Source organism: Ischnura elegans, chromosome 5 (assembly GCF_921293095.1).
Source record: "Ischnura elegans chromosome 5, ioIscEleg1.1, whole genome shotgun sequence".
NCBI classification, from domain to species: domain Eukaryota; kingdom Metazoa; phylum Arthropoda; class Insecta; order Odonata; family Coenagrionidae; genus Ischnura; species Ischnura elegans.
The window spans coordinates 66,459,584-66,483,341 of record NC_060250.1 but is presented as its reverse complement, the minus strand read 5'-3'; the positions used below and the strand labels follow the sequence as shown (position 1 = coordinate 66,483,341).

Below are 23,758 nucleotides of genomic sequence, written 5' to 3'. Positions count from 1 at the left end.
TTCTCATCGTGAGAATTATGTCTTGTGCTATGTAATGTGAGTGTAGTGTTACCACAGTCTCATTACTGCTTCTATGTTAAAGAAAGTCATAAGGGGTTCTGGTGCTCATATTTAGATTTCCGCGGCATAACAGAAGTTTATAATCGTCTTGGTTATTCTCATGTGAGTGAGCGGCGAGGGCCCTCGTGGTATTTACGGTGAATAAAATGGCGGAGTCATTGGCCTGTGCCTCCAAAAATCCTTCCGCCCGTGGTTCGGGTGTGGGGAACAGGAAAGTCGGGCTGAGGCTAGGCAACGAGGGCGTTCTAACCACGTTCGCCTCTTGCCTCCCAATAGAAATGCCTCATTCCATTCCCGCCATTTTTTTCAAATTTGCCCGCAGAACATTAGTCAGTTGCATGTCCTATGGTCCTGCGACATCTTTGTATATGTATGACATTTTGAAGCAAATCTGTGTCGAAACATGTTGTCTTGTCGTCGTATTACTTTGCTTATCAACCGTGGAATGTTTAGTGCTAACAGGGCTGGCAGTATTATCGGCTCTCGTTACCTCCGAGGATCGTGTCGGAAATGAACCAACGAGGGAAGTGGACAATTTCGTTTTCCCCAATTAGATCAGCTAATATTTGATAAGGGTTTAAATCTCATCGGCGCCTCTCTCTCTACCTAAAAGGGGAGGGGTGGCGTAAAAAAACGATGGAGTGCTTTGGTCGAGTTTACGTACATCACAGAAGGGCAGGGGGCAATGGGTGCGTTACAATGCTTCAGGAAGGGGGCCAGTAGCGCGATGGTGGTATGGGAAAGAGGTTGTCGAAGGGGGTTTTCACGTTGGTGCGTGGGTGGATAAGGGCGGGGCAGGGAAGGGGAGTATGGAATTGTGGGCAGGGACGTATGGGATGGGAAGGGGGTACGGGCGTGGATGAGGCGAACGCGAGGCGGGAGTGGGGGGGGGGGGGGAGCGGAGAGCGCTTGTTGAGTCACGTGATCAGGATGACCGTGGGAAGATGGTGTTGTGTTCCCCGAAGCCGAGGTATGGTTGATGCCCGCCGCTAGCTTCCTTAGGGGCCGCCGCGCGCTGTGTTGAGAGACACGAACCAGTCCGTGTAAAAGGAGGTTCTTGGTCCGACTAAGAGAGGGCCGCGTGCATTTTACGCTTAGGGCCTGCCTGAAGTGAGGATTTTGGAGTTGAGGCGAGGGTGTTAGCGGCGTTGCCGCGGGAGGGCGGGAGATTGGTCTTGTGTTGTGCAAGAGGGGAAAGGCGATAAGACGCTAAGAGCCCATTCATTATTTACTTCCTCCCTTCGTAGTACCAGCAATGACATTTTCACGACCGCGCGTGGCATGTGCGAAGCGGAATAGCGTCGTGTACATGCATATTCACTTTGACTTCTCTTCTTTCCCCCCTTTTGTTCTATTCCTTTCACCAGTAATATAACACGCACGTCTCATAATGATTTTTCTCCCAGTGGGGCATTCTCAAACATTCTTTGGTTGCTCTTTTCCTCCCTGATTCTCCCTTTCTTTTAAGTTACACTCTGTTCCATAACAAATATTTGTTCAGGTTTGTGTTAAATATTTTAATATAATATACTTAGTCGGCAGTCTGTGATCGCCAAAGATTATAAATTTGCTTGCTACTTATGCTACAAATTTTTTAGTGAGTCTGGTGTTAAATGTTTAATAGCAATGCTGAAATACTGTTCAGGATAAAGGAAAATTGGTAAGGAAATGGGGTAGAGAACGGATGAATGTTATCACTCCAATCGCTGGGTTAGGTTGTCCAGTTCCTGCTGTCATTGATGGTGTAGTATATTATCTGGTAACCCCGCAATTCTTGTCAGCTACTACTATCGTTAAATCCCAACAAACATGATACGAGGGTGGCGGTTCTCAAAGCCCTCATTGTGAAGATGAAGACCAGTGTGCCCTGTGGCTTTCGTAGAAATTTTGTATCCCCCCACTGTTTTTATCTCGGCATCATGTGAAACGAAAGACCATTTGATGATCATTTATTACGTTTAATTCTTCTCGATTTATGGTTTTGTTTATGTTATTAGTATATTTGTGATTTTATTGGCATTTTCTAATTAATGTGGAATTCGTTTTGTCATTGTTTTCAATTCTGTTATGGTTATGCTTATCGCGTATGCATTCAAACTTGGGTAATTTATTCAATGTGGTGATTTTTAATTCCGTTACTTTCAAGTTATTCTTACGGTCGGAAATAATGTATTCTTTTCCTATATTTAAAATACCGTGTATTTCATTGGTATTCGATCATTATTGCAATATGAGCTTTCTTTTAGAGAAGGCAATTAGGTTTCATTTGTGTGGGCTTATTTTGATAATTCTGTCCATCACACGTTAAAATTGCAAGTCAAAAATATTATTACCTTGTCTTTGTGAATAGGTGCCTCCGTTAATTTTTTTCCATTTATAAGCAATTTTCGTCGGTGAGTCTGAAAGTCTAGAATGCTTAAATCAAGAAATAGGTTACCAGTGGAAAATGGTCATTTTAACAAAGATATATATGTGCAATTTTTTGTTTTCGGTCTTTTACAGTTGTTAATTGTTGGGATATTTTGTGTTAAGGATATTGCTGCTGTTTTCTGTGTATGTGGAAATGAATATTTTATAGTATCATCAGCAGTAAACTGTACACACATTCCTTTATTTACTTTATGGCATTATTTTTGCTGCGGGAGCGCGTTTTTTTTACATTTTTAATGTGAAGGTCAGCCTAAGTAACTTTGTTCTCTCTCTCCCTGTCAAGGAGAATTGTTCGCTCACAATTTTTCATTGCTGAGCTGTCATTTGATTGTTTGATGGATTTCAGTTAGATTTTTCCACGATTTTGCGTTTTTTACATATTTGGGTTATGCTATTCTTCCATAGCCGGCCTCTCTAATTGTTATGCGCGTTGGATGGGGAATAGAATCCATGTGTGCCCTCTGTTGTAGACTGGATTTGTTTCGCGCGAATTAATTTGTCTCTCCTGGAATCCTGCGAAAGCTTGTGTCCGTCCGATACGGAAACCTACCATCCACAAGTCCCCTAAACGGCTGGGAAGTTGTTGAGCGTGGCCAAAATAAGTCTTCGTAGGCAAGGTGGTTATGTGGACGGGGAGTGCGCGATACCTTAAAGGGCGCATGAGTACGTGTGCCGTTTTTTTGATTGCCATTTAGTTGGCAGCATATATAGGCATGGTGTTGTTCGCCGTGGATGCGATTGTCGCTGCGGGTTCTTCTCTCCCACAGGTGCTCGTCATGGGTTGCCTTAAATCTCGTATCATTGCGGGCATCTTGTTTGATTGCAATGAAATTTCCGAGGAACTCGTTTACGCCATCGTACTCTTCCTCCTGACGGTTGGTCAAAAGTTTAGAGATTAATTATAGCTTCCCTTAATCGTAATTAAGAAGCCTTTAGATGTGCCGGTACGTCTGGTGGTTGTGATATCTGAACTTGTGAACCCTAGCGTTTATTCTTAGCGCCCTTCAATAATTGCTGTAACGAAACCGTCTAACAAATAGCTAATTTAGATAAATAGTAGCTCTTTGTGCCGCATGGTTATGACCTCATGCGTGAAATTGTTTCTTGACAATGTTGTCCTTGTTATGTAATGGAATTTTTATGGAGAGATTCAGTGTCTTGGTGAATAATTCAGCATGGCTGTAATTGAAATGTAATCTACCTTACAATCAAGGTATTTTTGATAGTGGCGGGAATTCACAGGTTGCTTTTAGGTGCTTCAAGTTTTCTATCAAGTTTGCTTCTATATTCCTTGTTTTGTTTTGCCTTGAGCGTTCATGCATTTTTAATAGCTGTTGTTGCGGATTTTGTGTATGGCAAATCACCCAATTCACTGTCACCTCTTTCTCTCGAATAGCTAGTGCTATGTCGGCGCTGTGCCGGCTGTAGAATGGATTCATGAGATCGAATATTTTGATTTTTATCCTTCGAAACTACCACCGTTTCGTGGTATCATAATATTTGGTGGTTGATTAGTAATGTGACTTTGGTAATGCATGTGATTTGCCGCTTAAGTGGGGTGCAAAAGGCGGAAGGGTATTTCCGTAACTTTTCATTGTCTCTTCCTTGATGCAAGCACTGGTCATGGCCGAGTAGCGGGTTATTCGAAGGTGCGTAAATAATTTTGCCCCGCATTGCCTCTCACCTCCTCTACCCCCTAGGTGAGGGGGCATCTTCCGTGGATGGAGGTAGGAGAATGGTGGCCCTTAAGCCTCTGGTCCTTTTACCTACCTGCTTTTTCCCAGCCCGGTCGATTTTCCAAGTCTTCTTCTTTCCTATGTCTTCCTCGCCGCCGTCTATCCCTCTTCGGCCTTCTTCCCTCCTCGGGCACACCTTGGTCATTGGCCACACGGCCGGGGTCCGCATTCCTAGCGTGCCATCCCTCCTCGTAACCCCTCTCTTTTCCGTACCTCAGCCGCCCTCTCTGCCTCTCCCGTCGGCTGCCTTCCAGGCCCTCCAGCACCGCAATCTTCCCCGTAGTCCTCCCGTTCCTCCACCCCGCTGATGCCCAGAGTCGATCTCTTCTCCTCTTTCCCTGCTGCTCCTCGTCGCAACCCCTTCCGTTGGCTCCTCATTTTGCCCTCCGCTCTGACCGCTGCGTAAAAGCAGCTTCACACTTCCGACATCACGGGTCAGAAATACAAATGTCCTGATGAATCAACCCTATTACTCGTTGCGAGAAAGTAAAAAAAATATTTTCAGTGGACAGTCACCGAGTGAGGTCTGTTTGGTAGTGCGATTACCATTCCATGGAGCCTACCTTGAAGAAACTGAAAAGGCGACATGGTCGAGTGGAGGTGGTAGGCGGTTAGATGATCTTGTAGCACCGACTGTTAAGGATGACCTTTCTTTGGGCTACAGGCATACAAACACCACATCCGTGGACCCTAACGTTGTTGGTCAGATAGTTAGTGGTTTCGTTGAATTGTCTTGCGGGTTTAAGAGTACGCCTCATTCCCGCTCCAACGGTCGTATTTTTTCCCATTTTCCAGTTCCAGTTCTATTATTATAACATAATAATTAACATCCGTTGTCACTCTGACATGTGGAGGGCATAGTAAACATTTACCTTTTTTACTAGTGTAACACCTACCTGTAAAAAATGCGTAAATTTCTTATATTCGAGATTGTGGTAAATTTTTTTCTTATCTATATCCCTAGAAGATTTCAAGATGGGAAAATTTTTAAACGTGCATTGTTCGAGGAAAGAAGGCCTGTTGAGTGCGAGAGGCGCGTCTTAATAGTTTGTGGGTGAGAACAGTCCTTATGGTGTCCATTATCAGGTTACGTCGATGTATTGTGTGTGGATGCTCTTTATCCTCGACCCTTCGGCGTTTCGCGGTGCAGCGAAGGGGTGAGGGGTCTGCGGCGGCTGCGGGGGTTGGGTTCAGGGTTCTCGCGAGTAGCGGAAGGGTCGGCCGATGAACCCCGCTCGTCCTACGAGGCCTTCCGCGGGTGGTCGACGGCCGGCCGGACTGTGGGTCGTCGCCTCTTACTTCAGGGGTGCGACATTGTTTCGGTGCCTTTGTAACAGTAGTCTCTTTCGCCCCCGCCCCCTTTCGCCTCGTTCTCTTCCCCTTCGTATCCCGTCCGGTGTTTTTTTTCCAGCTTACCAGGAAATTTATTCTATTCAGTCGCGCCTAACTGAGCGATCGGCGCCCCTCCAATGCAGTTGATTGTGGGAATCGAGTTAGCTAGCCACTTGCGACTCTTGAGACCTGCCGTTGGCCATGATTGTGCGCTTACGTTATTCTTGCCGTGGATTTTTCATAGAGATTCTTTAGTCAAAGTAGTCGTTCCTTACAGTGGCGTAACTAGGAATATGCTTTGGTGCGGGGGGTGGAGGAGCCTGATGTGTGAACCCCCTCCAAGCAACCGGGGTCACCCCCGAGGCTCGGAGACATGAAAAATGACATGCCTGAAAATACATGTTACATTATTTTGGCCCTTCAAATTTAATTTCATGCAAATGCAGTTATTATTTTCCAAGACTAGGTGCGTGGATGCGCAAGCCAAATTAACCTCCCTGTGAGGATGCATTCTGGTTTTTATGACAGTCTCACGATTTCAGTGCTACTGAACCTTGGAAAAGAAGCGGTCACTCTTGTTCAGAGCCAAAGAGCAAAATTCTTTCCACTGAGGATTTGAACTATATAATAGTTCTTTGTTGTTTGCGGGTCGATTTTTTTGTCATCTTTAATATTTATCTAACAAGGCATTGCAAATCCATGGGGAAAATTGCAATGTCTCATTTGAACAATGATACTCGCGAAGCTCTTCCGAGACATTTTTGTGCCAATGGCTGTAAGTCATCGTTTTAAAACCCTTATGAATTGATTATTTCATACTGAGTGTGCAAATTTTCCCTCTCAATGCCTTTCTATGTGTTATGCTTCAATTTTGGTCATAATATTTGCTTATTTATTTTTCCTTGTGATTGCCCGTTGATCTAGTACTTCCATAGCACTGTTTGAGTTGCCCAATTCGCTTTAGTATTTTTCTTCAGTTATTTGTCTTTATGTTCGTTTCCGATATTCTGCTGAATTACAGGCAATGTTTTCTCGCTAATACCTGCGTGCTTTATCCCAGGCCAGGTTGTAAATATCTCTTTAAATCGCAGATTTTTTATAGGTTTGGCTAAAAAATTCGTCGTTTTTATCTGACCTATCCGTTAGTGAGATGTCATCTTGGTGGCTGTCTCCTCTCTTCCAGCTACCCTTAAATTTTCTTCTCTATTGCAAGCTTTAATCAATACTTTTTTCACACGTACATGCGTGTTTAAGAAAATGGCCATATTCGCGAATTTATTATTTTTAAGTTCGCTGGAATCGCGAACTAACAGTAAGAGTTGAAAGCTGTCCCTATTTAACAAAGACATTGCCTTGATATTCCCCTCAGAAAATGCGCCTCCTTCTGCTCTCATTGTGAGTTTATTCACTTCGTATTTTTGTCATAATATCGGTATTTCATATTTTCTCAATGGATATCATCAGCCTAAAGTGGGGAAGTTTCCACTTGTCTTTGACGCTTGACTAATGTCTGGATCGTATCGTTTTACCGTAGAGGTATAACTGCCGAAAAATTTACTTGTTATAGGAATGTAACTCTGCCGGTGCCCTTATATTGCGATCTAGCAGCGATGTTTTGGTATTATATTGATCGTAATATCTCAGTTATAGCGCGAATGATGTTTGCTCCTCGTCGTTACCATGTCCACTCATGCATTTTTTTTCCAATTCCTCATTATCGAATTCTAGTAAAGGGATGGGGAATCGTGTTAGCCTAGAGGGTGGAGAGCTTGGGTGTTGAACGACGTGTCTCGCCTTTAAACCCTGGGTGAAACATTTTTGTTCCCCACTTAAAAATCCTCGAAGTGCGAGGTGGACCAAAGAAAATGATTTAGCCCCCCTCCTCCCTGCCTGAGTTCACACTCCTGTGGTTAATTCCGGGGTGAGTTCTACCTTCACCTATACAAGGCAACCAACGGGTTGAAAATCTGAGTGACTAGGTAAATTTACGTTTCTATGTTTACGCTATAATTTTTCTGTTTGATACCCACATTTCGGTTTAATGTGTAGTGTGCACCTTTATTGATAGGTATTGTCAGTGAAGTTTACCTATGCTGGAGCATACATAAATAAGTATGCCATTTTGTGTTTACGTTGCATTTGATTCTATTCTCAACCCGGACGGTAATATATATCACGTTGAAGTATTTTTTGTTCCTTAATCAGTTAAAATACCTTACACACTCAGCCATTGAAATTTCTCGGGTAATGTGTGTGCCATTGGCAATTCAGGACTATTTTATTCTTATCATTTAAGTTGTGAGTAATGGTCTAATCTTCTTCGAAGGTTTTCCTAGTACTCCTTACTATCATATAATGCCTCATTATGGGACAAATTAACCAAACTCGGCACAAGTTTCGTATTCATTTAATTATCTCTGACCCAACCTCTCTGGAGGTTGTAAGTTCTTCTGTCTTATCAGACATTGAAATATTTTACCCTCGGAACTCAATCGAGAGCAACAGTATTTGGGGGTACTGTTTTACGGTGAACACGTGTAGAGATTGTGCACTCTTTTGCTGTACCGGAATATTTTTATCTCCCTGTATATCTGCTTGGAATGGTCAAAATTGCGAATTTGGTTTTGGATGGTTCTCCCTCTTTCCACCATGCGATTTATGACTGAAATACTCACTTTACCATCATATGGATGCTCTTTGTAACTTGGCCTACCTTTTGCTTACTACTGTTTCCTGGGTAAGGCAATTTTTTCTCCCTCATGGCGTAACCCATTGGTATTATTTGAAGGCTTTCCCGTAAAATACCTTTCTTCGAGTTTCCTTGATATCTTTCAACCTATGTTGCGCGTTAGGATTTTCTCTCTTACAATGGTCTTACTTTACTGATGACGAGGAAATTTTAAGGCCTGGGAAAATGTGATGGTGATTGGAGTCCTTTCGGTTGGTGTTCCTCAGTTTTTAATCATCGTTACGCTTTGGCATTTGATGTATTTTTTGTAAATATCCGTCCGTCGTCATGATATTTACCTAGTACCGCCTTCGGTGCCGAAGTGGTGAGGTTCCCGCATACCAAGCCTAAGGTCGCATTGTTCCCCGGATGCCAAACCCTATTTAGGATGTGGGTGTTCATAAATTTCTCAGCTCTCCTTTGTTAAATGTCGTTTTCTGGTTTGTTTTAAATATGAAACTAAATCAAGTGGCGTCATACTCGTTGGTGGTTAAATCATAATACTGAATGGGAAATGAATTCAGAGTATACAAGGAGGAAAGGTGATAATTTCCGTTGGGGCTTACTTTATCTGTTGGTATATTTGCTTGGCGTAAATCGATCATGCTTTTGAAATTCTTCTCCGCCATTGTTTTTTTTTTCCTTTTTAACACTATGCATTCCGAAATGTGTTTAAGTATGTGTTCATGGGGGGGGTACCCAGAATCAAAACTGGGGGGTGGGGGGGACTAGCTGTGATCGTTCAATTTGTAACTTTTTTTGCTCGGAAAAGGTTACTGAAACCAAAATTTTAAGGAAATTATGACAGCAATTTATTAGTTTTTATAATTATTTGCTTGAAAAAATAATGATTTTTATTTTAGTTCCATGTCTTGTACTAATATCATCTTCGCTTCTACAGGGGGGGGGGAGGCAGCTGCTCCCCACTGGGTACGCCCATGTGTGTGTTCCTGAATCTTTGTAATTCTGTACGAGAGTTTTCGCCGACGTTGCTGTTGTATATGCTCGGTGCAGTAGTGTTACTTGCACTGGAGGTGGACGGGCAGCACGGCATGTCTGGCTGAGTTGACGCAAGGAGACGGCGACGAAGGCGGTTCATTAAAATTTAAGAGCTCCTCATGAGTCATAGAACTAATAATAAGCTGCATGCATCGCGGCCTGCGTTTCGCTGTTCCCTTGGGGAGTCCTGCGTGGGTTTCCGTATGCAGGGCTATTTTTTGACTCAAGAATTTCTTGCGTATTACGCGGCGCATCCGCTTCCAAAAGCTACCCGTGGAGTTCTAGCTCTTGTTTATATATGTAGACTGTAGTTTATACTTGCGTAGCATTTCTTTAAGCTTAAAGAAATCGTCTCTCCCACTTGTTTTTTTTTTAGTGTTCTTGAAAATTCTGTTATATTCCTCTTTTTATTGGTCCAGTCAGTTTACGTTACATTAGTCACCAAGAAATTGTTTTAGTAGGTAATTGTTACATCATTTAACAATTATGTAATGGAACGGGTGCAGAAAGACGTTAAAAATTGTCTTGAATGGGTATTAACTTTTGTCCCTGAACAATCGCGTTCTGTCTGGGATTATATACATGCATGTAGTGCTGGTATGGCCGTGGGAATCTTCTTTGCTTACCGTCGTTAAAGTTGTCCAAGAAGTTGTGTAGGTGGTTCTTCTATGGCGTATCAGGGCGTTGTTATATGACGTGAGATCCTTTTTTCGTTCCTCTGACTCAACTCTGTGGTTTTTCGTAAACCAATGACCTTAGCGAATTCGTGAGCGACACCGTTTGGGGAGAATGAATGCGACGATAAAATGTTTTTCGTCATAGTAATTACAAAATTTACGATCTTAGCGAATTCATGGAAGCTAAAGTCGCAGAAACGAGTTTCCTTAGGATACAGTTAGAGGATCGTTTGCGTCGTAATTAATCGTGAGGAATTTTTTTTTTAATGAATCGGTTTTTTCCCTGGCCGGTCTGAGGTATGATTCATGTCATCGAGTAGAGGGCTCCAATTTGGCATATTCGCAGTCATTAGAATTTATTTTATGCATGGCTCATTGTTAATTCTTTCATTTCCTTATTCGATGTTCCATGTCGATTCTTTTTTATAATATCCCCTTAAGTCATAAGGGTACTTGGTAAAAGACAATCGGGTGCTTGACTTAGTTTTAAAGCATTATCTCCGTCCGTTCTAACACATCTCTAGATGCATAAGCCGTTTGCTGGTATCAATATTGACTGTTTTCTATAGTTAAGTTGGTTTTATTCAGAAAATCGACGGATTTCTGAACAAAAATTGCTAGTTTCATGATTGATAATTAGCTTCTTAATTGCATTACGTGATCTTCGTCCCTAACAATCTTCTTAGAGGTTAGAATTTGTTGCATATTTATCGAATTCTTAATTGGACCCAGCCTGATGTTTATAGAAAGGAGTGGGAATTTCATGTGGAGATAGGATACTGGTATGCCCCGCGAAAACTGCATTTGTAGTTCTCTAGACCGCTTTAATTTGTAGACTGATTCGTGTTTCTTTCGAATTGACGATCTTTTTCTTTTTCCCCTTGATTTTTTTTCATGTACGTTGCGAAACGCCAAATATGCATTCCTGTAAAAAAATCCCTTGCATCATTGTGGTCTCCTAAATGAGAACATTTCTTACCGTCTCTATTCTGAAACAGCAAGGCTGTTCCTGATCCTACCTCTAATTTGTAACTCGGAAGTGTACTAACCTCTTTTATTAATTATTTCCTCTTTTCTATCGAAGTTTTGGGCACATTGACAAGGCATTGAATGTACACTAACTACACATTGAATGAAGTCTCCCGTCTGCAATAAGCCGTAGTGGCTGTAAAAAATAGAAGTATTACCTGGCTTGATTGGTAGTTCCTCTCATGTAAATATTAACTTCGACTGATCCATGGGTTGCAATAGGGGTTATCACCAAGTCGGTTTTAACTTCATTGTGCCACCGGGAAATTTTATTTTGTATCACATGAGTTTAAATAATGAGTGTTCGTATTTCTACCCTATGAAACTTTGTTTTGAGTTAGATTTTATCAGTTATTACTCTTAATGTTTTTCAAGCATTGTATCTGAAATATTATTCCGCACCTTACTGGTTAATTTTCTCTCTCCAAGTTAATTGGTCTCTTGATGAGTCATTCATCTACATAATAACCTGCGAGCCACCTCTAGGGTATTTGGCAGGGGGTGATAATCACCAGCATGCAGCATGAAATTGGATTCCCACATGCACACCACACGGTCCAAAAAACGTTACGCATACTTAAAAATTATACTACCACATGCTGTTAGAAATAATAATAAAATTCGAAAACATGCGTTTAAGTATACATAAGTTGGTAGGCTACACTACAAAGTCACATAAGCTATTTGTGAGTTCCAACGCTGCCGTTATAATCTCTGATTGATCGTGGAAAAAAAGACATTCTGAATCTGTCGGTTCCACAGTCTATATCTCCTATTGTATTTACATGATCTGATCTAACGTGGTATGTTGGCGTTAGTAAGATATTGTTAACTTCGTCAGAGAAGACGCTGCTCTTGAATTTATCTATAAGGTTTAGTCCATTTTTTAATCTATGGTCTGACAGAGATTGCCATTCGAATTTATCTAACCGGTCACTAACTCTAACAAGGCTATCGTAACGATTTTTCACGTACCTTGGGCATTTATTCTCGGGTTATTTAGTCTCTAGTCTAGTTATCTAGTCTTTATTCGGGGTATCTAGTCTCGGGTGACTCGGTAAATGCACGTGTTCGTTAATTTCGTGAAGTAAGTCGCTGGAATGCTTCCCATATGCCCTTAGTCACGGCTGACTTTTATGTCCGCCACTTACCACCGAGTTCCCTTCTCTGTTTTTTGTTCTTCGTAATCCGTTCTTTTTGCGGAGTTGATTTTCTTCGAATTTTTATAGAATTTGAGGTAACCTACCCACTCTGAAGATTTTTTTTCAGGGTGTTCGATAGCCTGTAATAATCAGGGAAATGGGTCCGCGATCTTAAAAATCTGTTTTTTTCTCCTCCAGCGTCCTGGGAAAATTAACATAGCCCGTGGAATTGTCGCAACTCACTAAAAGCAAAGCATAGTATAATAGCTTTTTTTAGTATTTTTTTATTTCCCTGGAAATCTGAATCGGTCAGGATAGTTGCTTACTTGATGTTCTTCTCCAATCCGCATACTGAGAGCTCGTATTTGATAATTAGAGATAAAAACTGTTGTGTGCTTGAATTCCCTTCTACGTCTGTCTTAAAGTGTTTTGTGGCGTTGAATTCACTGTTATGTTGGAAAAATGTATGGTAAAAATCTCTTGGGGGAAGTATTACATTGTGACCACCGTGATATTAATTGTAGAGGTCAGGATAATGATAATTCCTGCGTTGTTTCTCCCTCTGTGTGAATATGTGAGATGGTGCTTCACGGAATGATGCCGTTTTATTGAACCTGATTAAAATGGGGTATCTTGTATGTATAGATAAGTCTCTGTTATCTCAAAATGTTACTGCATAAACATGAACTGATCACTAATTACGCTGTCTTTACATCCTACCCCGAACGCAATATTTAGCCGCAAATGCCCATGTTTAGTACCGGATTGCACTATGGAAAACAAAGAAATTCCCTTGGAAAACCGAAAAATATTTGGAAATTTTTTAATAGACACACAGTGGGCATCCTATTTTTTGTGCTTCAGACTGTCAAATTGTTTTTAATCATCATTTCTTATCGTGGTATTTAGTGAAAGATACGTCCAAGTTATTGCTCGCCTATGAATTCCAGCCTTTTGTCACTTTGGAAGGTTATTAAGATGTCAAGCGCATTGCCTTGTGACTTGCTGCGCTGTGAAGCTGCGCTAATTGCTTATAGAAAGTTTCTAAAGCGTTAATAGAAGCATTCCGAGAACTGTTGAACGTAGAATACATTAATGTATTTTTTTGATGGGTTGTTATTAGAATTTCTTTCATAACCCAATCTCGTAATCTACTTTTCCTTGTAGCAAATCTGTTACAATTTAGTGTATCCATTTTTTGGTGCCCCCACCATGAGTTTAGCTATTGCGTGGAACAAAGAAAGATCAATGTGAATTATTGGTTTGTTTAAGACGGTCGAAAAAATGTAGCATTGCGAGCGTTGTAGCTGGGAACAATTTCCTATTAGCCAAAGCTTTTGTGCTCTGTATGCTTATCTTAGCGGTCTAGTAACTGCTGTTTCACTTAATATAGATACGGTTAACAGCCTTTCTTTAGGACACTTAGATTATTAGTTTAGGGTGGAAATGAGATGTACCCACTTTCACCCAAATTTTTTTGTAGGCGTCCCATACTTATTAGCTTGAGGAAAATTAATGTTTCCCAAAGTAGTATACATAAATAGTTTTTAGAGTCGTTTACATTGCTTGGCCCTTCGTTGTCAATTTTGTGTATGAAAATATCTACTCAGTTTAAAAACGTGATTCAAGTCATGCTTTTGGATACGCGAAAACTCTCGGTTTGAACCCGAACGTAGTGTTTGCCTTTTTTTCACTTTTTACCACTCGAAGGTTAAGGTCCTTGTGTTTATTGCTGTAATAGGGCGAATGGCCGTTATTTTAAATCAAGAGAGGTTTGACAGTGAAGCAGTAATTACTCTTTAGGGTTACCAACGGTCCTGGAAAGTCTGTTTTAATAAGATTGTTCATTTTTCGTGCGTAATTATTCTTTGTACCCTTTCACTTAAAAGCATTTGCATTACCGTACGATATTTACTACGTGCGGGGATTTGAGTGCTTACTAGTTGTTATGCCATTGAAATGAAGGTTCTCCCGGAATTAAAAGGGCTATAGTAACTCGCACATCGTTTGCCCGCAAATTGCGAACATTAGAGATAATTCAAGTCCTTTAATGAAAAGTAAAATACAACATTTCTATGTCGGAAATGATTTGCAAATGTGAAAGGATTCTGGAAAAGCGCGATTTATCAACTGTTACTCAAATTCTCAAATATTGTCTGCGCATTATGCGTGTTATTTTTGCACAAATTTCAATGTTATTCGATTTGTTTTGCATAATGTGACCACGTGAAAATAAAAATATGTTTGAGCATTCTCCTTGCGTAATTGCTTTGAATATTTATCTTGACTCATCGAGTGAATGCGGAATTCAATGGTTCTGGGAATATGCATTTCATTAGTCAGTTCAAGGCTCTGCGGATGTCCTGAGCGAGATACTGGAGATACTTGTTTTTCTGTCTTTTAATTACATATTACCTAAATTCATCTCCCACTACTAATTTTTCAAAGTAGTTTCACGAAGTTAACTCCGTCTTGAGTGTTTATAACTCTTAGCCAAATGCGTTTCAACCATCCACAGCATTCTCAGATTACACTAATCGAATTTTGTCGATTTAAGGTTGCGTTTTTTGAAAATAAACCCTGATATTGGGTGCCCTTAAACTATGCCAACTGCACTATTTTCTGTCTGTATTCACTGTCACCTTACTTTAGTAATCGAAAACGGGGTTAGTGAATAACTATTCCCGATTCCTTCTTTTTTGTTTTTCCGATTCGTCATATGGGCCCTCTAAATATGGAGTGAGTAGCGTCCGATAGTTTCCTCACGTGGCAGGTTGTATCGATTTGTTTTCCATAGGGATGGATTTTACTTTTAAAAGATATCATTCTCGATGCAGTGGGCTTCTGATAAAACACAAAATAGAGCCAAAAACGATGCTATATTCACTCTAAAGATGGTTATCAGTTGCCTACGAGGGTGACTTGTGATTAGCTGTGAAATTATTCATCGCCTAGAGGTACATATCATAATGCGGATACGACTACGCATTGTAATAGGGTTCTTTTTCTACTCGCTATCTCGTCGGGATTGAGGTCGCCACACCGTGTGGTCATTGCCCCGGGGTAAGTCCACCTAGAGGTACTTAGCATGGAAGTTTCGTGATATTAGAAATTTTCTGTCTTTCTATACCCTCCGTCGGTTTCCTGGCTCGTGAACGCGCAGAAAGCTAGATTTTGGTTGGCTAATTGTTGAGGGAGCGTTTTCGTTTCCGTCTAGGTGGCTATTTTATGTCTTACCGATCATTAATGTTTGAATCGCTGCTAGTAAGCATTGCCATATTTTTTATACCATAGTAGTGCGAGCGTTATTGAGGAGCACGGGAGCTCTCACATTTTGCATAATTTGAGCTCATGTCCTTTCCAAATTAATCGAAATGTTTGCTAGAATGTAATTGTTATGTTGCTATGTTTATTTACGAAATACACGACTCGAACGTATTGAAGTGGATATTCGATTTTGGTTTTCCTTTTTGACATCAATGGATATTACCTTCCTTTTCTATCTTAGTTACCAATTACGCTAAGTTTAACCTGCTTACTGAGTTCCGTGCTTCATGCATCGGTCTCGGTAGGTATATTTTGCACCGGGCTTTTGTTACAGGTCTTCTGGTTACAGGTTACAGTCATCGCCCTGATGAAGTCTCCAGCAGCGGGGACGGAACTGTAGGAATTTTAATTTGTGACTCGGGTAAACCCAAAAAATAAGGATCTTAATAAGGTCTTCTTCAATCACTTGATGCGCACTCACTTCTATTGTGGTATGTACTTGGCCTAACAGGTGGTTAGTGTTGGGAAGTAAGCAATCATTGTTTAGTAGACACTCGTGAAATTTCAACAGCCGGCTTATCTGCATTATCCAAATTGTTAACCACTTCTGAACCTGCCATTGAACCTGATCCAAGTTATTGGTTCTCCTGAATTCCTGGAGCAAGAATGGAATCGCAGCCTTGTGGGGCTTGTTAATTAATGTCGAGATTCATTTTCTGTCATAGAGGCATCATATTCATGGGCATGATCAATGACTGTGCCTACAAGTTGCTGGAGGTGCCTTGAGTTAGAAACATCTAAAACTCGGATCTCTTCAAATCGTTTTTCAATTCAAATTACTTCCTGCGTTGGAAAAATGAGAACGCTTATATTTTTAAGAACTGTTGAGACTGCCGAACAGAAAAATAGAAATTCATGGTAGGTAATTTTTTCCATTTGTCTTTTTTTTCAATTGCATAAATTGACCGTCTTACCATATTGATGTTATCTGTTGCGCGTGGCCTAACGTTGCTAATATATGGTGGTGTGATACTGACATTTTGTAATAGTAGGTAACTCACCATGGGGTGATAATAATCATCCAATTAACAGTTTTCCGTGGCATCGCCTGTATTAATGTATTTATTTTGTTTTAATCTTTTTCTAATTTCCCCGTATTTTTTCCAATTTCCCGTAAACAGCACATATAGGCCTTCACAACGGAGGATTAACTACGCACGACACAAATCCATGTCCTGGATAGGGACCACCTACCCAGGCGGGATTCGAACCCGCAACCTACGGTTTGGAAGGCGAGGACATTCGCCATCCTTTCCTTATCGACCTCATTTCTTGGCATGTACTTCTTACGCGTGCTTTTAAAAACTGTATCCACGTATGTGATTTCGATAAGGCAATAAATTTTTTTAGCATTGATCTGGTATTTGGAGGTCCAAATTATATTTTGTCGACGCGATTTCATAACTCGAAGGACCTCCCCTTTTAGTTATAAATATTAATAGTAATAAATAGGTCTTACTTTTATTGTATTTTGCTCGGACTTGTTCTTCGCCTTACGGTAATGTTAGTTGTTAAGAAGGCATTCTGAAAGGATTTCTTGAAGATTCGTATTAGCTTTCAAAGCGAGGGAATTGGAGAAACTACGTCATTCATCGATCGACGGTCACGGAAGCGAGGTCTAGAAAACTGAAGGAGTCGACGATTTCCTTCGATTGGCTTTGATTCATCGTCCTTACGAGAAGAACTATTTTTCTTCATCGCTACATTCGCGGATTATACCGGAGTGCAGCGAAGACAGCTGATATCCCATTTCCTTTGATTTGTTTTCGAACATACCGTTTTCACCTGTTGCAGGATTCCAGCTCTTTGTTGATGCTATTGCGTCGCCGCGCTCAATCTTAGCGGAAGCATCTAGGCGTGCTATTTCTTAGCCCCCAAAACTTAGTGGCATCGCTTTTGGATCGTATAGTCATGCGCTGTAAAATTGTTTCTCTGAAACAGAAGTTGAAAGATACACTCTGCTTCAAATAATGTCTGAAATATCAGCGTACCGATTTATGTCGCTGGTTCACATCGATTGATTATTGAATGGTCACCTGTTTTCATCACAGACGTGCTATTTCCGTCGGATGAATTTATTTTACTTGCCAGTAAATTTGGCTGATGACGAAATACCTAGTTAATTTCTGAAACTCGAAAGCGCCGCTTGTATTTTTAGCATGGCAACTTGTAGCGTAGAGGAATGGTTGGTAAAGGCAAAAAAATCCGTCTAGCGAGGTGTCAAAATTTTATGTGCCGGGGTGATTTATTTTTTGTAATTTTCCTTTCGGTAATTTTTAGGAATGGGTTAGTGAAATAAAGTGGAATTGTCGAGTGGTGCTATCCTCTTCAATGCATGATTTCTATGCGACTTTTTCGTTGTTTTCATGCAAATTTGCCCGTAATATTTGTATTGATTACTTATTTTTGCTTCGAAGGAATCTATTAGGAGAGAAGGTACATTCATCTGTGGTACTTAAGTTAATCTCGCTTCTCTCCTTTCGTGGAGTCCACGCGAATGCTTTGTCATTTTTATAGATTATATATCATCTGGGGTATGTGTTTTTTATAGGTTGTGGCCATGAAAATAGTCGCATTAAATATTTATCCTTTGCGTCATGCTCCTTTAAGTTTTTCTAGTATTTTGTTGAGATTCAAATGAAGCTGGCGATTTCTCAGTTGCTTGTAACCGACCATTCTTACATGCACTTCCATCATAGAGCTTTTTCGTTGTGTTTTCCTCACTCTTGTTCTAGCAATGTCAATTTTAAACCTCGAAATTGGGATTTTTACAAATTATCTGCTGAACCTATTGGTATCAAGGGCTTTCCCTCGTGCCTTTCCCGACGTATTACATTCGCTCAAGGGCGCCGACCTCTGTTCTCCATGAGTTTTTATTTCTTGTTAAAACCATTTTTCACTTACGTACCTCAAGTTACCATCTTAAGTGTTATGCTGATCTATAGTCATTGAAATTTCAGATATTCTTGGACTATAGGAAAATATTTGGAGCATATGAAAAGCGTTTTCCTGCTATTCCTGTTATGAAAGGAATCCATCATTGTGATAAGGACTGGAAAAATTAGAACATTGGATTGCATTCCGTATGACTGGAGGAAGAGTAGCTCGGACGATTCCCAGTATATCACCATTGTTCTTATGTTTTGGTTCTGTACGGTGATGGGTGGCTCCCCTTGACCTTTTTTTCTGTTCCCGAATTCTCCTAGTACTTATTAACGGTCATTCGCTGTCGCGCATGTTTTGAAGTCGCGTCATAGTGGAGGTCGGGGAACTAGTGCAGCCGTCTGGCTGGACTGATTAACCTCCTCGGAGTAGGTGGTCGAGTACGGAGAAGGCCAAGCATGCGGGAAGGTTGAATGGCTGGGAGCTGGTTCTCGAGCCCGATAGGCAGGCAGGTCGTGGTGTGCTGGGCCGTTTGCGTAGCCGCCGGAGTGTGGGATTTGAAGTTCGTCCAGTATATCTCCCTCACACTCCTCATCGTCGTAGTGTTACCCACTCTTGTCGCCGCTTGGCTTCCCCTTGCTTCACGGCCGCCGCCACCTCCTCAAACCCCCTCGCCTCTCTTAGCTCTCCCCCGCGCCCATTTCTGTCCCTCATTCCTTCTTTTCCCCTTCCCTCCACGCCCATTCCCTGCTTGTCGGTTGTGGGGGTGTTCGGATAGAAGGAGCCACAGGGCCATCTCTCGTTGTGTGCGAGGAGAGTAGGGGGGCTTTTGAAGAACGTGGAGCATGGGAGGGGATCTGCTGCTTGCTGTTCATTCCTAGTCGAAGACGCTTCAGAGGAGCACGTGTTTTGTGTGGAATTATAGTCCTAATCTTGAGCGGGATGGAGGGCTCGCAGGTTAGTTCGGTGGTGTTGTGAGGACGGTGGCTGAGGAATGTGTCCGTGGTGATGAACCTCGACTGATCTGTTCCTCTTCCCTCTTCTGTCGCCGTTTCCCCTCCCGCCCGTCTCCGCCCCATTCCATTCCCGCGCCGATGTAACGGACTTGGCTGAAAAACGCACGTCGCGTGGTCATTCACTTCGCCTCCGTCGCTTCGCCGTTCTTTTAGTGTGTGTGTGGGAGTTGGCTGCTGACGTCTCCTCCCGTTTGGTGAGCCCGCCTGAAAGAAACGCCGGCGCCCGGCGCGGGGGATCCGACAGGAAGTGCTGGCCCTGATCTTCAGTCTTAAGAATTTCGTGTGCACCCACTAGTCTCTCCATGGTAATTTCGGAAGCATGCCCAATGGTGTGCGCGATCCAGCTCTTCTCTTGCTAGCGCTGTTTCTTAGTTGGTACCCTCGGTATGTCGTGCAACATGGCCTCGAGTTGGTCATCCGGTTAATTTCCTTCCCCTTGAGCCGCGATGATGTGACATTTTCATTCATGACAGGAGGTATTTTTCTCGGTCAGCGTCGTGTCGTTGTCTTCAGACGTGCAGGGTCGTTGACTTCAATTCTTCGAATCTGCGCGGCCGCTGTTCTTCTCTTTCAGCCAATTGAGGCTCTCTCGCTCCCTCCCGCCCCATTCCATCGCCAGCCGAGAGAGCCGCTTCCCTTCCCGTCTCCGCCGCGCGTGCGAGTCCCTGCCGATGGCGCTTTTTACCTGTGGAATTCCTCGAGTGGCATTCCTCTGGCATCCCTGGCTGTTTCGATTCCGCCAAGTGGTGCGTGTGATTCCGTCTGCGATCGGCGTGTCCCGCTGAGGCTTGCGGTGGCAAATCGAGTGATATATACATTCGCGTTCGTCTGTTAGTGTGTGGATATATGCATGCATTCCCTGTTGGCTAGACGGGAGCTTTGGGGATGATGCGGGAGAGAAGGGTTAACCACCTCTCGATACCCATCATGTATTTTTAGAACGTCTCGCCATGTTTCAGAGATGTCTGGCCGCTTTTCGTGCTTGTTTGAAGCTCGTGAACAGTTGTTTAGGAAAGGGAGCAGTGGGGAGCGAGGGGTGCTAAAGAGAAAGGGTGTAGAGAAAGTTGAGGGAAAAATAGGAGACAATTTCGTCCTCACGAGTATGTTTAGGTGGAATCTGAGAGAACGTGGTAAAAGCCGCGCGACTTAGGTAGTGTCTGGCTGATTTGTGGTGGCGGCCTACATGATTTAGCCGTGTCACCATTTAGTGATTTGTTAATGAAAAAGTGTCAATGACTGAAGTAAGTTTTGGAAGGGTCCAGTCGGTGGGTGATTCGGGTGAAAGTAATCCATATTTTCAGGGTAAATTGATAGTTTAGTTTTTGGGAGTGAGAATCCCAATTAATGTTATTTTAAATGCAAAGATATTCAGTTATTAGACTTGCACCGAGCGAGGAAGGCGTATTCTCCAGTTAGATTCACGATCGAGTATTTATATAATATTCGGTGAAGAAAGAACTTCATCCTTGTGAACACGATGGAACATCGGGCATTTCAGTCAGTTTTCGCCATCAGCGTACCAATTCTTGTTCTAAGTGGTCTCGGGACTTGGATCACGGTTAAAAATTAGGTAGACCGGCTCATGGGCGGGTACCGGATCTCGGGGATCGATTCGTGGAGATGAATCGGAATTCACGCCTCCTGTCGGTTCTCCTTCCTTTCCTCGTATGGCGATGGTTTTGGTGGTGGTGGGGGTTGGGAAGTGGAGTGTAAGCGATGGCGGGAAAAAAGGTTCTGTGCGAGGGCTACGTGCGAGTGAGGAGGGCTGGGGAGAGGAGAGGCAGTGTGCGTGGAGGGAAATGGTGGTGGTGGCGGCGGGAAGGGAAATGACCTTGGTTTGGAGGACGGCCGGTGGCCACACGCACTGAATGCGTCCCCATTCCACGCGCCTCTTCCCTTCTTCTGCCTTCCACTCGGAAATCTTTCCACATTCCCCAATCCGTCCGTCTGCCCCTTGAACCTTTTCCCCCCGCCCGAACTCTCCCCTCCACGTTACTTGCTCGCTTCCCGCCTTCGTTTTTCCCGCCCTTTTCTGATCGAGGATCCCTAATGACGCCAGGATACATACAGATCCACGTCTTCCCGGTCCTCCTCGAGCCTTTTGAGAGAACTTCCGAGTTGAGTCCACTATGAATTCGCTAGGTACCTATTCTGGTTACCTTCGAGGCAATTCTGGCATATGGCACAATCCTTTTTCGAGCTTGCATTTCTATGGAGTTTGCTGGTCGAAGAGGTGAGATGAGCAAGAGAGGGTTCAATAGGTTTTATGCAGGGTTGGGTTTAAAAATACCTACAATGCGGCGCAGTTTGGTTCGATCTTTGCTTTGGAATCAAGAATATTGAGTATAATCTATCGTGATTTCATCTCATCATCAATGCCGTGGAACTCCTTGGTTTGGTTGCTTGTTTAGCCTAGTTGTTAGGATGTAGATGTGAGAATCTACTTCTCACCATTTTACGAAAAGGTGTCCGTCTCCGGCGTTAAGCTCCCGTTTCTTATTCTTTCTTTTACCGTACTGTAAGGCGTGTGGTAGTTTTTAAAATTTCCAGATCCTTAGCTATGCTCCTCTTTTCTTCATGGCTGATTATACGATTAATATACCGTCTTTCGGGTGATGATTCCCTGAATTGGACTACGTTTTGGAAGTTATATTTGTACTGTAACTATTCACCGTCGTGTTATCGTCTTATTTTTATGTTGGTGAGTGATGGCAAAACTATTTGGATGAATGTCGCACGAATTCTCTCAGCGTTGGAGCTCCTCGTCTTCCTATTCCTTCGCCCCACGGCGAGGTGTGTGGTCGGTGGACGTTGTAATAATAGCTAGTTGAACGGCGGATTCTTGACATAAAATGCTCTTGGGATATCCTCAAGGTCGAACGGAGTCGACACTATTATCTGAAGTGCGGACAAATCATGTAACACCGATGGTTACTGAGGCAGTCCCTCACCCCTCGGCTAGTTTATCGTCGTGTGATTCGACCCTCGTCGTTTCCTCCATTAAAATCCAATTACTTTGCGCGCCTCTCCCGGTCTGGGTACCGGCTCGTACCCGCTTCGTGGAGGGTTGTACGTTGGGGGAGGCGAGGCCCGTCTCATGCCGGGGTCCGGCTACTCTCGCCATGCTTGCCGAGTGTTTTTCCCGCTCCGTCGAAGTCTCTACTCTAAATAATATTCCGTCCCCCACCGCGGGTGTAAAAGTTGAGGATAATGGTGGAGAGGGAGAGGTGGGTGTGCGCGCGCCTGCCATCTTGTGTCTTCACTCGGAATCAAAAGACTTGTTGCGCACTTCTTTTTGAATCTGTTGGTCCTGCCGGAAGCCATGCTCCACGGTGTGCGAGGAAAGCTGAATGCGGAGAAAGGGTAGTATTTACGAGATAAAGGAGAGAACTCCTCAGGATTCGGGAGGGTGGGCGAGGACTGAGGGGGTGGAGCCATGAGCGGGCCAGATGAAGCCGTGGACCAATGGGGGACCGCTCTCCGGATCGTCACCACCCACTTCTCACGTTATAGCTAATTATTACTGAGTTTTTGATCGTATTGTTACCGTTAAAGAGGGAGCTCCAGGATATCGTGCGAGATATGCTGTGGTTCTTTACTATAGCCGGTGGCTTGGTAGTGGTAGAAAAAACGTTTGATTTTGGTACATAAGTGTAAGACAGGATAATCCAGTCGGCTTAATCGTGAGATATGATGATGGTATGATGTAGACAACCATCGCAAGGACTAGTAAATAGGGAAGAAAGGCTGAAGGCCTCGAATGGGTCATGTATGACAAATAGTCAAGCAAATTAGAAGACAGGTAAATATGTACCGATTTACTCAAAGGAGAGTTTAGTGAAGGGCTGAACAAACTCTACCGTGAATTTGACGCAGGTTTATTTTACACAAGTGTTATCTCCATCCCGTGAAATCTTCTTAGCCGTGACCTCGGTTGTAGTGGATTCGTTCATCGACGTGGACCGTCGGAATCTTTCGCGATAACGATTCTGAGGCAGTTCTCACATCGACCGCGTCCGCTCACTGAGGACCAGCTGCTCGGGGCGCATTCGGGAAGACCACACCCAGATGCTTAGTGGTGGATTGCGGGCGGAAATTCAGCAACATGCAGGGGTTTGTTGCCCGAATATCATATAATTTCCATTCAAATGGCCTTGTTAAATATCTGACCTAAGGCCACGGGGTGTTCTTATTTCTCCCTAACTAATTTTAATTTCTCCCTAGATATTAGATGTTACTAAACTATGGTAGGTGTTAGCCTGTGGACTCTCGATAAAGTCGTATGTTGCGTACCTGCTGACTGATCTTTCAAGGACGATCTGTTTTTGCTGTGGGTTAGCGAATAGATTTTTCTAATTATATCCATGGGTGTGGCTTGGTTTTATTAAAGCCGATCATT

The 23,758-nt window shown here is 42.8% G+C and overlaps 1 protein-coding gene across 5 annotated transcripts in view; it reads left to right on the top strand.

Annotated features, from left to right (window-relative positions):
• Positions 1 to 23,758, top strand: part of LOC124159004 (serine/threonine-protein phosphatase 4 regulatory subunit 1-like) — a 136,398-nt gene that overhangs the window by 65,593 nt on the left and 47,047 nt on the right. The window lies entirely within an intron of this gene.